At 58.0% G+C, this 16,331-nt stretch overlaps 1 protein-coding gene across 2 annotated transcripts in view; it reads left to right on the top strand.

Annotated features, from left to right (window-relative positions):
• Positions 1–80: 80 nt before the first annotated feature.
• PPP6R2 (protein phosphatase 6 regulatory subunit 2) overlaps positions 81–16,331 on the top strand; it is a 63,936-nt gene continuing 47,685 nt past the window's right edge. The window contains exon 1 of one of the 2 annotated variants that reach the window (XM_053943453.1): positions 81–576. The gene's annotated coding sequence lies outside the window, so the exon portion shown is untranslated. Of the gene's footprint in view, positions 577–5,757; positions 5,843–16,331 lie in introns of those variants that run through there. The other variant, XM_053943454.1, reaches the window with a different exon arrangement.

Below are 16,331 nucleotides of genomic sequence, written 5' to 3'. Positions count from 1 at the left end.
CGCGCCCCGCGCCCCCGCCCCCGCGCGCCCCCTGGCGGCCGGGAGGTCCCGAGCGCGCCGCCCGCACCATCGAGACGGGAGAGGGTGCGCAGAGCGGCGCCGTGCGGGTGTCATGGCGGCGGCGTGAGGGCTCCCGCGGGGCTCGGCTCTGCTGAACCCACGGCGGCTTCACCGCTCGGTGCCCGGCCCGGGGCCTGTTGGACCCCCGTGTGTACCGGCTGGGACCCCTCCGGCCCCCGGCTGTGCCCGGTGTGAGCCTCCCCGAGCCCCCGTTCGCAGCCCCCGCGGGGCCGATTTTAGGAGCGCTTCAAACACCGTTTAGAAGAGACGCCGTTTATTCCCTGCCGGGCGTGAGGAGGAGATTTCCGCAAAGGGGTAAAAAATGGCATCTCTTCTACAGGAGAAGTTACCCAAACCCGCCCCGGTGTAATTCACACTCTCCACCTGCCTAACGCACAGTTCGCTGTGTGACCTAACCTGGCCCGGCTGAAACTTGACTTTCTCTCGAAAGAGAGTTCTTTTATTAAGCGACTTGTGTTGTAGAAGTTACCCGACGCCTCGGTTGCGTTTACAAAGGTGAGAAAATGACATCAGTTCCTTCAGGAGAAGTTTACCCCGGGAACGAGGATTCGCCGGGGAGCCCCGGGGATGTTGGCAGAGCCGGGCACGGGGCTGTTCCCGAGGCAGAGGGCAAAGGGTGACCCGGGCTTGTTAGTTACGGTGATTTTTGTGGGATTCCAGGCACGTGGATGCAATGCACGAGCTGCTTCCTGCTCAGGGGCACCTGGAAATAGCGGGGATAAATCACAGGTGTGTGGCAGATGTGCTGAGGAGCACCCAGGCGCTTTGGGGGGTTATTTATTGCCAGGGTCAGGCCCGGAGCAGAGGAGGAGGAGAACCACTGTGAAGAGAAAGTGTGAGAAGGAACAATTCCACCCTGGCAGTGCCCAAGGCCAGGCTGGACAGGGCTTGGAGCACCCTGGCACAGTGGTGGAAGCTGTCCCTGCCCACGGGACTGGATGGGCTTTGAGGTCCCTTCCAGCCAAACCATTCCATGATTCCAGAGTGCCTAGAGGCGTCCAAGTGCCCCCGAGCGTGCCGTGACACGGCAGCTCCTGGCAGGAGCTGTTTTCCCCAGGAATTCCGTGGCCAGGCTGCCCAGCTCCCCCAGCAGCACTGCCCCCGTGGGTTTGCTTATTTATTTCTGGCACTTCTTTGCCCCCCCTGTGCTGTTTGTTCAGTTTCAGCCCGTTAATGTGCTTGCCCAGCCTGTCAAACTCCCCTGATCAGGGAGCAGAGGAGCTGCACTTAAACACTGCTCTGTCCCATGAACTGCTAATTAATGCTCATTGTGATTTATTACAGGCTTGTAATAAAGCCTGCAACATTTACACTTGCCACACTTGGAGCTCATTCTTGCCACACAAGGGACAGGAGGAAAAGATAAGGAAAATATGAATTAAAAATATTGGACATTTCTTCCTCAGTAACTCTTTGTCCCACAATAAAAACCAGTTTTAATCTTGTCCCAGAGGTCTCCCATGGCTGATTTCGCTGCAGCCACACGAACATTCCCACCTGGCCAAGCAGAAGAAAATTAACTGTGAATAAAAAGGGCAATAAAAGCGCTTAGAACACCTGAGTAGTGTAAAAGTGAGGGCTGGAGGGTTTCCATTAGAATGGGAGCAGGGCCCTGTACCTGAGCAGGGAACTGTCACGGGCAGAAGGTCACACCCAGCATCCCCATTCCTTCACAGAGAATTTCCCAGAGCCACAAGGCAGGACAGGCAAATGTTGGAATCACAGAACCTGGGAATCATGGAATGCTTTGGGTGGGAAGGGACCCCAAAGCCCCTGCAGTGCCACCCCTGCCATGGCAGGGACACCTCCCACTGTCCCAGACTGCTCCAGCCCCAGTTTCCAGCCTGGCCTTGGGCACTGCCAGGGATCCAGGGGCAGCCCCAGCTGCTCTGGCAATCCCAGCCCAGCCAGGAATTCCCAATTCCCAATCTCCCATCCATCCCTGCCCTCTGGCAGTGGGAACCATTCCCTGTGTCCTGTCCCTGCAGGCCTTGTCCCCAGTCCCTCTGCAGCTCTCCTGGAGCCCCTTTAGGCCCTGGCAGAGCTCTGAGTTCTCCCTGGAGCCTTCTGCTCTCCAGCTGAACATTCCCAGTCTGGCTCCACAGGAGCTTTCCATGAACTGAGGACCTGCCCCAGAGCAGTTTTGGTTTGCTGTTGGTGAAACCCGCAGGATCTCAGGACTCCCTTGCCCAGCTCCCCTCGGTACCCTCCCGGTTGGAGCCGTGCCGGGCTCGGGCTCTGCCCCGCCCGGGGCTGCTGCTGCCGGGCCGGGGAAGCAGCAGAGCGGGGTTTTCCCGGAGGGCTGAGTTTGATGCACTCAGGAGAGGCTGCTGAGGGTCCGGTGGCAGGAGCCGCTGATCCCAGAGCCCGGGCTGAGCCCGGGGAGCTCCCGGCTGCTGCTGGACCATATTTGGGAAGGTCGGCGGTGCAGCTCTGGAAGCGCGGCGCTGGTGCCGAGCTCGGAGCTGCCGGGGCAGCGCTGGGGCTGCTGCTCATCTCCCCGGCAACCCGGCAAACACAACATTGCCCAACCCTGCCGGCTATAATTAACTGTGCGCCCCGGCCCCGCCGGAGCCGCTGCCCCGGCTGCCTGTGCTCCCGCTCTGCCAGGCGGGATAATGTTCCCCAGAGCAGCGAGGAGCATTCCCTGCAGCCCCGGGAACGTGCGGGGTGCCGCAGGCCAAGGAACGCGAGCTGCTCCTGGGGCTGTTTGTGCTCGGGCACTCGGAGCTGTGGGATTTCAACCAGGCCTGGTCACTCGGCCCAAAAGGCAGCCAGAGAGAAACGATGGGGTTTGGAAAAGCTCCCAGAGCAGCGCTGGGTACTCGGCAGAGTCTGTGGCTGTGGGAGAAGGGAGGAAAGCTCGTCCCCTCCTCCCTGCAGGGCCGCTCAGATTAATGTCAAACTGGCGCTGGGAGATCCTGTTCTGATGCCTGCTGGAGGCACCAGATCACGCCTCAATCCTGAGCCAAGAATAGATCCCAGAATTCTTCATCATCCACAGCCTATTCTGGGCCTGCAGCCTCCCACCCAACGTGTGCCCGCTCCCGCTCCCGCCGGGAATCCTGCTCCAGAGCTGGGAGCTCTGCAGCCAGAGCGCTCCTTGTGCTGAGGGGCTGCCCTCACACAGAGAACCAGGCAATCCGGGAATGGTTTGGATTGAAGGGGTCCCTACTGCCACCCAGTGCCACCCCTGCCAGGAACAGGGACACCTTCCGTGAGCCCAGGCTGCTCCCAGCCCCATCCAACCTGGCCCTGCCACACCTGGGCTCAGCCCCTCGTCTCAGTGCTGGAGGAGATTCCAGCAGTTGTTCCCAGCAGGATCCAGTGCCCCGTGTCACAACCAGGGATCAGAACCATGCCCTGGGGTGTCTGTCCCATCCCTGTCCCTGTCCCTGTCCCTGTCCCTGTCCCTGTCCCTGTCCCTGCCGGGAGAGGGGAGCTGGCAGCTCCTGGCCCTGCTGCTGCCAAGCCCAGAGTTCAGCTGTATCTTAGCGTGTTCCAGAGGGCTGGAGCAGAGATGAAGGAAGCTGTTCCAAGGTTGGAACTCTAGAAATCAGCTGGAGGAGTCAGGCTGTACAACCCTGGCCCTCCTGGGGGTGGGAATAGGCTCTGGCGGTGGCTGGAAGATTTGGGAATTTGCTTGGATGGTTTCGTCCTGTCCCCAGAAGCCACAATAAGCCACAAAAAATGCTTTATAAGCCCGTTTCCCTCCAACAGACGAAACAGGGAAGTGAAACTCCTGAGGTTGTGCTATTTTTTCCCACATTAATGGCCACCAACGTGCTAATTACCACACTGGGTGCCGTATAAATTCTAGGAGTCCTTCACACTGGAAAAGCATCCGTAAATGAGGAGTTTTACCCACGCAGTCACGGGGGACACTTCTAGTGGCATTTCTGTGGCAGCACCCCCATGGCCAAACCCCCGCCTGTGGCAGGGGGGTGACACGGGATGAGCCTTAAGCTCCCTCCTGACCCCAACCATTCCAGGATCCCGTGATTCAGTGCCCCCTGTGAGCAGGGCAGTACAAAACCATCCCTCTTTTCCCATGGCAAAGGCCCCGTTTTCCCTGTAAACTTTAACCACGTGCAGGAGTCTCTGCAGGGTCAAGGCCCCCGGCGAGAGCAGCGCAGAGCAGCTTAGTGGTAAATCTCATGGCAGGAATTCGCTTTGGAATGAGGGATTGGATCGCTTCCTGCTGGTTCCTGGAGGATGCTGGCACTTGGAAAGCAGTTTATCCACGAGACAAAGACAAATCCAGGCACGGCGACAGCGGATCCAGGAGCCCAGGCTGCCAGCATGACTCAGAGATCCCTGCTCCCAGCCCTGGCTCCCTGCTCCCTCTGTCTCCCTTTTCCCTCCCTTCTCCCTGCTCACCCCCACATCCCTGGACACAGTGGACCCTGTCCCCCACCCCAGTCCCCTGACCCCCATCTCTGGGGTCCCCCCCTTGCAGTAGCACTGGGGCCACCTGAAGGCCCTGGCCACGGAAGGGCTCCCGCTGTCCCCGTGTCCCCCCAGCCGCGGGGTCCTGTCCTCGTGCTCCCCCCGAGGCCGTGACCACCCCCGGGGGCCGCAGCTCGCCCACCCCACGGTCCCGAGGGCTGTCGCTGTCCCTGGGGCTGGGGCCGCCCCACCGTTCCCCCATCCCCGCCTTTGCCCCACCATCCCTGACCCCTTGTCCCCGTGTCCCCATCGCCATCCCAGTGTCCCCTGACTCTGTCCCTGTCACATCCCTGTCCCACCATCTCCCCGTCCCCGTGTCCCCATTGCCATCCCAGTGTCCCCGTGACTCTGTCCCTGTCACATCCCCGTCCCACCATCTCCCCGTCCCCAGTCCCCGTCCCCATGTCTCCATCCCTGCCCCCAAGTCTCCATCCCCTTATCCCCATTGCTGTCCCTGTCTTCCAATGTCCCCGTTCCTGTCCCCCATCCCCATTCCAATGTCGACCCCATCCCATCCCCGCCCCTGTCCCCCCATTCCCGTCCGCGTGTCCCCATCCTCGTCCCCCTGTCCTCGCCCCCATTCCCCCCACCATCCCCAACCCCATTCCCGTCCCTGTCCCCCTGTCCCGTCCCACTGTTCCTGTCCTGAGTCGCGATCCCCATCCCACTGTCCTCATCCCCGTCCTGCAGTGTCCGTGTCCCCATGTCTGTGTCCCCATCCTCAACCCCGTGCCCATCCCTGCCCCTGTCCCCATATTCTTATGTCCCCGTCCCTATCCCCGTGTCCCCGTGCCCATCCTGGCCCCGTACCCATGTTCTTATGTCCGTGTCCCCATCTCCATGCCCTCATTCCCGTCCCCGTGTTCCCGTCCCTATCCCCGTGTCCCCATCCCTGTGTCCCCATCTCCCGTCCCCGTGTTTCCGTCCCTATCCCCGTGTCCCCGTGCCCATCCTGGCCCCGTACCCATGTTCTTATGTCCGTGTCCCCATCTCCATGCCCTCATTCCCGTCCCCGTGTCCCCGTCCCTATCCCCGTGTCCCCATCCCCGTCCCCGCGGTCCCGCCCCGCCCCAGCCACGCCCGCCTCCCACAGCCACGCCCAGCACCGACCCCGCCCAGCACAGACCGCGCCCCCTCTCTCTCGGCCACGCCCCTCTCCCCCGCCCTGAGGGAGCCGCGGCGCCGCCGCCATTTTGGAGCTGCCGCCGCCGCCGCTCCGCCGCCGCTGCCCGCGCAGCCCCGGCCGGCCCAGCCCGCGGGCCCGGCCCGCAGCCCGGCCCGGCAGCGCCCGAGGGCAGCCCGGCACCCGCAGGTGAGACCCGGCTGTCACCGCCGCCCTCGCGGGGCCAGGGTCGGGGCTGGGCCCGGCGCCGCGGACTGGGCCCCGCCGCCCCCCCGGCTCCGCTCCGGCCTCCCGGAGCCGCCCCCCGCGCTCCGGGGGTTCGGCACCCTTTGGGGGGTTAAAAACCTCCCCCGCCGAGCCGCTGTCCGGGGCCGGGCCGTGGTCCCGCCGCCTCGTTCCGTGCGGATCTGGGTTAAATCCGACTGCTCTGCGCGTGACAGTTTCCTTTTGCCGTGTTTTGGTGCGTGCGGGGCGGGCTGGCGGGGCTGGGGGCTGCGGCCGCGGGCTCCAGGTGGTCCTGGGTCGCACCTGGCCGGCCGGGAGTGGCCGGAGCTGTCGGGAGTGGTGGCGGTGGCAAGGTCAGGGGTCAGGTCACCCTTCCTGGGACTCAGATCCCCCTCTTAGGGCTCAGCGCGCACTCCCGAGGGTCTGGTCACCTTCCGGGGGTCCCCTGCCCGAGGGTCACATCATCCCCCTGGGGGTCTGGTCCCTTTCCCGAGGGTCAGGTCCCCCTCTCGAGGTTCTTGTCTCCCTCCTGGGGATCAGGTCAGTCCCGGGGGTCAGATCACCCTTCTGAGGGTCTCCCTTCTTGGGGTCTGGTTCCCCTCCTATGGGTCAAGTCCCTCTCGGCTGCCTGGTCCCCTTCTGGAGGGTCAGACCCCCCTCCAAGGGGTCTGCTGCCCTTCCCAGGGGCCCGGTCCCCTTCCCGGGTGTGTGGTCGCCTTCCTGAGAGTCTGGCCCTGTTGCCAGGCGTCAGGTCCCTCCCGGGGCTCACAGGAGGGGGATCAGTGGTCAGGGTCCCTCTCCCGAGGGTCTGGTCCCTTCCCGGGGTCAGGTTCCTCGCAGGGCTCACAGGAGGGGGATCAGCCTCCCACGCGTGTCACCCTCCTGGCCACCTGCCCACCTCAGGGTGCAGAGTTTGGCCGTAAATGTCACCGTGCTGGTTTTATTAACGACCAGAAACGGGGGTAGGAGTGGAGGCCCTGCTGGAATCACCACGAGATTGATCTGACAGGAAAGCGGCTCCTGGCAGAGGCTGGGAGGGCCCTGCTGAATTTGAGGGCCTTGTTTTGCACCAGCTTAAAAAAAAAAAAAAAACAGACTAGGAAGTGAAAAAGAGAAACTGAGAGAACTCGGAGGGGCCTAAGAGGTTTTTCCTCGCTTGATCCCCCACTTGGAAATTAATGTTTTAAAAACTTGAAGGTTGTTTTCATCGTTTATTTTGTGTCTCAGAAAGGAGAAGGTGGTGATTCGAGCCCCACAGGTTTGAACCAAGCTCTAAGTGCAGATTTGGGTTATAAAGCTCTGTTTAAAGCCTGATGAGAGAAGAAACATTTATGTTTTCTCTTATTACTCTGACACTTAAAAGCGAACATGCTGCCAAAATACTTCAGTGGTAAAAAAAAACCCTTGGTGGATGGTAGTATAGGGATTTCCATGGCAACCAATGGTGATCTCATGGGAAGCAAAGTTAAATTTTGGGCTGTCAGTGGGAGCACATCGTGGCCTGGGCTGGCCTGGGTGACATTTGCTCGGCAGAAGGTGATGAGGGCTGGGTGGGAACAAACTGGTCTGAACCAAGGCTTGTTTTCTGTGTGTACACTGATATTCCTGGTGCTTTCTGTACTTTCTTTGGATTAATGTTGAAATCCAGGGATGTGGGATAATGTCCTGGCTGGCAGTGGGGACAGATTGGTGATGCAGCAGCAGGTGCCTGTCAGGCAGGTGGTGCAGGAAAGGTTCCTGCAGAACCTCACACTGGGGGAAGGTTTGTTGTGGGATGCAGGGGCTGTGGAGCATCTCCTGCTCAGCCTGGTGTTCCAGGAGCTCTGCGTGTGCTGTGGGAGGGACAGGGTGAATTTCTGACTTCACAAATTGGAAACTGTCAAAAATAATAACGACGAGGCAGCACTGTGAGAGAGCTGCTGCTCGGGGGTTTGTTACCAGGAGAAAAGTGCTCTGTGGGCTTACAGGATTTTTGGGAAGCTCAGGCCGCTGTTGGCAATGCTTCCCTGGGGAAAAGCGTCCTGGGGGACCCAGCTGTGTTCCAGAGTGGGATCTCCGGGTCCTGATCACAGTCTCCTGGTTGGATTGGGAGGCAGCTGGAGGGAATCCCATCCCTGCTGTCCCCCACAGTGAGAACCTGAGTGAGAAGGAGATGTTGGTTCGTTAATGCTTCCTCTCCTCTTTGGTACAGAGATATCCCAGTGTTTTCCCGTGGTGCTTTTCCATGCCCTCTGCAGGGAATGCTTCATTTCAGGTCTCCCCTGAGTTTTATGGTGGCAAAGGGGACCCAAAACTTTTCTTCTCTGAGCCCAGCAGTGGTACAGAGGAATTCCAGCATCACAGAACCATGGGATCTCCTGAGTGGGAAGGGCCCACAGGGATCACAGATCCAGCTCCTGGCCCTGCACAGACACCCCAACAATCCCAGCCTGGGCATCCCTGGCAGCAGTGTCCAAACGCTCCTGGAGCTCTGGGGCCATGCCCATTCCCTGGGGAGCCTGGGCAGTGCCCAGCACCCTTGGAAAAGAGCCTTTCCTGATGTCCATCCCATCCTTCCCTGGCACAGCTCCAGCTGTTCCCTGCGTCCTGTAACTGGTCACCAGAATTTGGGAAGAGCTCGGGGCTGGGAACAGAGGGATGAGCTTTCCTGCTCTCCTTGCTGACAGCCAGGTGTGCAGGGGGAACAGCCGTGGGTTCTGTGCTCGGGATCGTGACTCCGTGGATGTCATCCAGCAGGATGGTTTAACAGGGGCTGCGAGTCAGAGTGCCTGAAGGGCAGGAGCTGCAGCTCAGCCATAAAAATGGGCAAACTGGAACGCCAGGAAATAGGAGAGTCTCTTGTTGGAGTAAATCGTGGGTTTGGAACAGGAGTAGAACAAGAATAACTGGGAAATTTGGGTGCAAATGGTGCAGGAGAAACAGGTGAGATAGGTGAGCTGAGGGCAAAGGAGGAGCTGGGTGTTTCAATCGTAGGATCAAGGAATATCCTGAGTTGGAAGGGTCCCACAGGGATCATCCAGTCCAGCTCCTGGCCCTGCCCAGGACCCCCCAAATCCCATCCTGTGCATCCCTGGAAGTGTTGTCAAAGCGCTCCTGGAACTCTGTCAGCCTCGGGGCTGTGCCCATTCCTTGGGGAGTCTGTGCCAGGTTGACAGAACTTCAGAGAACTTTACAGGGAGGAAGGTTTGTGGGAGGTCTTGTTTTGCTGGATGCAGAATTCCTGAAGAACTAATGGAGTTAATAGAGTGAGTTAATGAGTGACGGCAGCGCTGGGGCCGGGCTGTCAGACACGAAGCCTCGGCCGGGAGCAGCAGTCCCTCACTCCTGGCCCTATTTATAGGGAGCACAGCCCTGCTCCCAGTTACATTTATGGGCTGCAGTGGATTTACCTCCTTTTCACAGAAAATCCGCAGATGTCGGGGGTTTATGGAAGGCTCAGGGAAGGAATGTGGCCTCTGTGTGACCAGGAGTAGCAACAAAGGCTCTTAAGTGTCTCCTTTGATTCAATATTATTGGAAGCAGGAGTGTGTTGTCTTTTCTGGCTGCTGCTGTGTTTCTCTACTTGAGCTTTTCTTTTTCCCTCTCTGCTCCCTGTTCCTCCCACCATCCTCCCTTCACTCCTGGTGGACTTCCCTGCTCCTTGTTTTGATCCTCCCCAGCAGGAGAGCCACCGGCACTGCAATAACCAATATTGGCATTGTTATCACTGCCTGGACTATTTTTACCTGCACCTTAACTCTGGTTTGGAGGGAAACTTGGGCAAATAAATATCAGTTATCTCAGGAAATGAAGCTTTTTCAGCCAAGCTTGAAAATCTCAGATGAAAAAGGCTTGGATTCAGGTGGAATTTGAGTGCCGTACATATTGCTGTTGGATGAGGTGTGGAAGTGGGAAGTTCCATCTCTGTGTTTCTTAGTGCCTGTTAGTCCCAGATGGAGCAGAGGCACCTCGAGAGTGACAGTAATAAACGTCTGCAGGGCCTGAAGCCTGACCAAAATTGTCATTTTTGTCAGAGGCGCCTTTAAACCAAGCCCCACGTGGCAGCTAGCCGTGACCGGGGGCTGTCACCACAGTGAGGGTGAGGTGATGTCAGGAGGAAGTGCAGCTCCTCAGCCTGAGCTGGCAGCTCTGCAGCTGCTGGGCTGGGGTTGCTCCTTGTCGTCCTACTCAGTCTCTCCTTGCTGTATCCACCTGTTACCTGAGAGCCAGGAGCGCTCTGGGGGTGGCTGTCCCCGGTGTCACGGTACCCACACACCCCATTCCTTCCACTGGAGTCAGCCTGGGGGGCCTGAGGACACCGGGATCATCTGGGCAGGAGGGGAAGCTGGAAGGCGTGAGAAAAAAACCTTCTGGTGAAATGGCAAAGGGCAGGGAGTCACAGGGGGCAGGCAGAGCTCAGAGCTCTTCCCTGCCGGGGCAGAGTGAAAAGATTCTCTGGCACAGCTTTCCACAGAATCTCCTGAGCTGGGAGGGCCCCACAGGAATCACAGATCCAGCTCCTGGCCCTGCACAGACACCCCAACAATCCCAGCCTGGGCATCCCTGGGAGGGGAGCTCCAGCAGCCTCAGGGCTGTGCCCATTCCCCAGGGAGCCTGGACAGTGCCCAGCACCCTCTGGGGAAGAACCTTTCCTGCTTTCCAGCCTGACCCTGCCCTGGCACGGCTCCAGCTGTTCCCTGGGTCCTGCTCCTCACAGGGAGCAGAGACCGGAGCTGCCCCTGGGGGTGAAACTGCAGCCCCTGGGGAGGTCTGAGCTCAGTCTCCTCCAGCTGGACATTCCAAGTGCCCTCAGCCGCTCCTCGTGTGGCCCCTCCAGACCCTTCCCCATCCCCACATCCCTCCTTTGGATGCTCCCCAAGAGCTTTAGTTGTTTTGTAAATTGAGGTGCCCAATCCCAGCACTGGAGGTGAGGCCTCCCCCCTGCAGAGCAGGACAGTCCCCTCCCTTGCTGCTGTCCCTGGTGCCCCTGAGACAGGGATGTCCCTCCTGGCACCAGGGCACAGCTGACTCAGATCCCCCTTGCCATCCACCAGGACCAGGTCCCTTCCCAGAGCTGCTCTCCAGCCTGCCCATCGCAGCCTGTGGGTGCATCCAGGGCTGCCCCTGCCCAGGTGTGGAATCCGGCACCTGCCTGTGTTGAACCTCACACCGCTGGTGATTCCCAGCCCTCTGATTTGTCCAGGTCTCTCTGCCTTAGGGGAGTCAGCAGCTCCTCCCAGTTCTGTACCATCTGCACACTTCCCTGGTGTCCCCTCAAGCTGCACCCAGGTCACCTGGGAAGGTGCTGAAGGGAACTGGGCCTGACCTGGAGCCAGGTGGAACTTTGGCTTTGCAGGGAAACTTCCCAAACATCTGGATTGCTCAGTCCAGGGTTTGTGTGGAGCTGACAGTGCCCCTGCTGCACTTCAGGGTGCCTGTGCTGGGAACCTGGGGTTGCAGTGGGATTTCAGTCCTGCGATTTGCTGCTGCTCAGAGCTCTGTGGCCTGGAGTGACACTGATGACTCCGGAGTCGCTTTGATTCTGATTTCCCTGGGCAGCTTTCGGAACAGTGGCAGCAGAGCAGAGCCTCGCACTGGGAGAGGCACAAACCTGCAGGAGTGGGGATGGTCTGGCTGCTGCAGCCACAGGAAGGAAGAAGGAAATAAAACACAAGAAGCTGCTTCAGTTTCAGTTTTGCCTTTGATTCCTTGTGAGGACTGAGTTCTGTCACACCTCAGAGAATGCACCAGTGGCTCTGCTGTGACATTTGGGGTTTTCTTCCATGTGGCAGTTTCTTCCTTTCCTTCCGTTCTCGTAGCCCTGCACGGCCTGCAGCTTGTTCCAGCTCCTTGCTTGGCTCTGCAGTGGGCTGGGATGAGGAGGTTGTGTTTCCTTAGCTGTTTATTTGTGTTCTCTTCCCTCGGCAGATCCCCCGGGACACCGTTTAATTGAATTCTTTCATGTTAAGATGGATTTCTTTTCTTTGAGAAGGATAATTGAGCCTGTGAGCTCACAGGTTGAAAACTGTCCCCGTGTCCCCGAGGCAGAGGACGAAGGGCACGGTTGCACCGTGCCAGGAGCGGGCACAAGGCCAGGCTGCCCTGTGCTGGCGCCGTGTCCGTGCAGGATGGCAGCGGCAGAGCCGCGGGCACGGGGCCAGCGCCGGGAGCTCCGCAGCTGGAGCAGCACGGCAACGCTGGCACCAGGGACAACACGGGGACGTGGGACCCAGGAAGGAGCAGAGTGACAGGGCCGGGGCTGTCCTGGGGATTTAACCAGGGCGTGGTTGGATGGCACTGTCAGTGTCATGGTGCAACATGTTCCTGGTGTGGCTGTGCCACTGCCGGGCTCACAGGGAGCAGGGCTCAGGCACCTCCCCTCCCTGGGAGCTTCTGCTGCTGCCTCTGAGAGCCTGCAGCTCCCGGCAGCAGAGGGACCTGGAGCTGCTGGAGTGAACCCAGAGAGGCCATGGAGGTGCTAGAGCCCCTCTGGTCTGCAGCCAGGCTGGGAGAGCTGGGAATGTTCACCTGGACAAGAGAAGGCTCCAGGGAGAGCTCAGAGCCCCTGGCAGGGCCTAAAGGGGCTCCAGGAGAGCTGCAGAGGGACTGGGGACAAGGCCTGCAGGGACAGGACACAGGGAATGGCTCCCACTGCCAGAGGGCAGCGATGGATGGGATCTTGGGAATTAGGAATTCCTGGCTGGGCTGGAATTGCCAGAGCAGCTGGGGCTGCCCCTGGATCCCTGGCAGTGCCCCAGGCCAGGCTGGGCACTGGGGCTGGAGCAGCCTGGGACAGTGGGAGGTGTCCCTGCCATGGCAGGGGTGGCACTGCAGGGGCTCTGGGGTCCCTTCCCACCCAAACCCATCCCATGACTCTGCGCTCCTGCTTCACTGAACACGAGTCCCTCTGCTGGAAGTTCTGCTGGGCAGTTGGAATATGGGGCTGGAATGTGATGGGGTTGCAGCAGTGGGGCTGCAGTGGTGTTGACAACAGCATGATTCTGTCTTAGTTAAGTCAAGCTCAGCCCAGGGAATGGAATATCTGGGTTATCCTAAGAGCCCTCAGCCCCAGAGCCAGGACTGAGGCTCATTCCTGCTGAGCAGGTGCTCAGTCTGCACCATTTAGCAAATTGGAAAACACCAAAGATGTTTCTTCTGCTTAGCTCTGCAGCTTGTTTCCTTTTTATTTTTCATTTGGAAGGTTGTTTTTCTTTGTGATCAGTTGTTATTTACTTCTTCTGCATTCTCCTAGTCCTTTTTCCTTGCCATAGTTGGAATGAGATGGTCTTTAAAGTCCCTTCCCACCCAAACCACTCTATGATTCCTTGATTTACTATATCATTATTTAATGTTACACTGTCCATGGTATATCTTAAATTTTCTTCCATGGCTTCCTAAGTATTTCCCCTCCCCCCAGCAATGTGTTCCGTACTCTGCCTTGGCTTTCCAGGGGCTGGAACCTCTCCCAAAGTTCACACCTCTGTGATGTAAATCCCTCTTTCTGAGGTAACAGTTCAGGGTTCCTTTTTTAGTCAGTGAAGGAGCCAGGTGCTCATTCCCTGTCTGTGCAGGGGTCTGAAATAGCTGAGTTGTGCTGGAGAAGTGCTCCAGCGTTCCTCTCCTGCCCAGGGAATCTGTGTGACTGACTGGGATCAGTCATCCCCAGTATAAATATCTGCACAATGGGTGAGACCCAGCCTGGGCAGGGGACACCTGCAGGGCTGGGACAGGGGCAGGGACCTCCTCACCTGGGTCAGGCAGCCTGGGAGGTGCTCGGCACAAGAGATTGGGCTGGGTGCTCCCCAGGAGCTTTTCCAACCTAAACGATTCCGTGACTGTGAGACGCTGATGTTTTGCCATGTCCAAACCCTGAGCTCTGCCTGGGAACCTTCTCCCTCTTCCACAGCGGGTGGATGAGTTTGCTGCTGGAAGCAGGAAGGGATTCAGAACCATGGAGATCTCTCTAAGGCTAAAGCACTGAACCAGATTAAAGTTGTTGTTGTGCACATGCCCAGCACAGCTGGTTTTCAGTTCTGTGAGGAGCGCGGGGCACAGCTCTGCTGCTCCTGGCATCAGGAGGACGTGGAGCTGCTGGAGCAGGTCCAGAGGAGCCCAGCACCTTCATACAGAGGCTGGAGCACCTCCAGAGACAGCCTGGGAGAGTTGGGAATGTTCAGCCTGGGGAAGGGAAGGTCATGTGGAGACCTCACAGCACCTTCCAGGGTCTGAAGGGATCCAGGAGAGCCAGAGAGGGACCCTGAATCAGCACTGGAGTGCCAGGGCACAGGGAATGGCTTCCCACTGCCAGAGGGTAGGGATGGATTGGTTTAGATTGGATATTAGGAAAAAAACCCTGCCTGGGAGGGTGGGCAGGCCCTGGCACAGGTGCCCAGAGCAGCTGGGGCTGCCCCTGGATCCCTGGCAGTGCCCAAGGCCAGGCTGGACACTGGGGCTGGAGCAGCCTGGGACAGTGGGAGGTGTCCCTGCCATGGCAGGGGTGGCACTGGAGGGGCTCTGAGGTCCTTCTGGCAGAGGACAGGGTTTACCCACCTTCTTCAGTACCTGGCATGGGGAGGAGCCAAAGCTCAAAAGAAGTTTATCAGTATTTTGCTGAGTTTTTATTTCTGCTTTAGAGAAAGTCCATTTAATTATGGCTGGTCCCAGACTGCTGTGTGTGACTGAGGGCTCTGGAAACTCAAGCATGAAGCAGCAAAGGCATTTCCAAAAGCTGTAAGGGGCTTTAGGGTGCCAGATGATGGTGTGGGGTTTGGGGTGTGGTGCGAGCAGTGACTGCGCACCCCCTTTCATGTCTGTTGCACTGTAACTTCCTCTTGCAAAAGAGGCAATTTCAAACCTTCTGTTTTTCCTTCCCTTCTGTCACCTTTGTTCTGACACATGACATAACTGGTACAGGGCAGTGATGTTAATGTGAGGAGTGCTTCTGGTGTGTCCATGGCCTCCCTGCTCCTGCTTTGCCCTCCATTTCCAGCAGCAGCTCTGCTGAGGAATGTTGTGTCTTGCAGGATAAAAATGGCCACTTCAGCTTCATTTTTGACAGGTGAATTTTGGGCATGAACAGCAATTTCTTTATGGGAAGGGTGGTCAGGCCTTAACAGGGGCTGCCTAGGGAGGTCCTGTTCCTGGAGGTGTCCAAGGAATTCCTGGAGGTGGCACTCGGGGCTCTGGGCTGGGGACAAGGTGGGCATTGGGCACAGCTTGGACTGGATGGGCTGGGAGGGCTTTCCCAGCCTCAGGGATCCTGGGATTCTCAGAGCTTCTTTGTGCTTTTCTCAAATACCTGGAAGCAAATGCTGGAATGAAGCAGTGCAGTTCCCAAGAACAAAACTGTTGAGTTATTTTTAGTTTTAGAAGAGAAAAGCAAGGAGGAGTGTTGGGTGTATCCTTGGATTTGCACTGGAGTTTTCCAAGGAGCAGTGAAGGGAGACGGGATCACCTGGCGGGCACGGGAGACTTTGGCCACGTGGGGAAAATCCTGTTGTGTAATCCCAGTTTGTTTGGAGCTGTGGACAGTGCCCTGGTCAGGAATGTGTCATTTTGGGAAAAGCAGGTGGAATCACCACCAGCCAACCAGCAGGGCCAGTGCTGGGGGAAGCAGGAGGATCTCCAGGGCCCTGGCTGAAAGGAGCAGTGCCCTGCTGGGTTTAGGTTTTATGCTTCAGGGGCAATTCCTGCTGAGGAAATCGCTGCAATTCCTGTGGGTTGGCCCATTCAGACTCCTGGGGGGAATCATGGGATCCCAGGATGGTTTGGGACCTTAAAGCCCCTCTTGTTGCTACCCCTGCCCAGGGCAGGGACATCTTTACTATCCGAGAGGACTCCAAGCCCCACCCAAACCATTCCATGCTTCCATCATCAAGAGGGCTATTGATGATCATCTGTGCAAGGTGGATGTTCAGTTATTTTCCCAATGTTGATCCAATCTCTAGGATTCTTTATTAAGCTTGGAAAAATAAATGTCATAATTTTCAGTATTTTGAAACACTTGCCCTACAGATTCCATGGGTTTTATGAGTGGTTTTGCTTGTGATTGAGGGAATTCAGTCCCAATGTGAGTGACTCCTTGGATTAGTGCTCCAAGCCCGAGTTGGATGGACATTTCAGCTGGAATGCTGTCCCGTTCCTGCTGCTCCATCCTTCCCCACTTCCCTGCCCTCCCTCCCTGCTCAGACATTCCTGTAGCAATGTTGGAAGCCAGTTTGGGGGAATGATCCAGCTGAGTATTTTTTTGCTGCTAATACTTCATGGCAAAGGAAACCCATTTTTTCCCAGCAATGCAGGTTTAATACCCAGCAAGCCGTGGCCTCAGATCAGGAGTGTGCCCTGCTGGTTTGGGATTCCCAGAGCAGGTTGAGCTTTGATGTTTCTTTGTCCAGGTAAAACCCATGGAACTCCTACGGGTGGGTCTGAGAGTTCTCAGGGATTGTTTTCCTTTCAGGATGTTTTAGGATGGATG

The sequence above is a fragment of the Vidua chalybeata genome, chromosome 5 (genome assembly GCF_026979565.1).
Source record: "Vidua chalybeata isolate OUT-0048 chromosome 5, bVidCha1 merged haplotype, whole genome shotgun sequence".
Taxonomy (NCBI): Eukaryota; Metazoa; Chordata; class Aves; order Passeriformes; family Viduidae; genus Vidua; species Vidua chalybeata.
The sequence above is the reverse complement of the archived record's forward strand: the minus strand, read 5'-3'. Positions and strand labels throughout refer to the sequence as shown.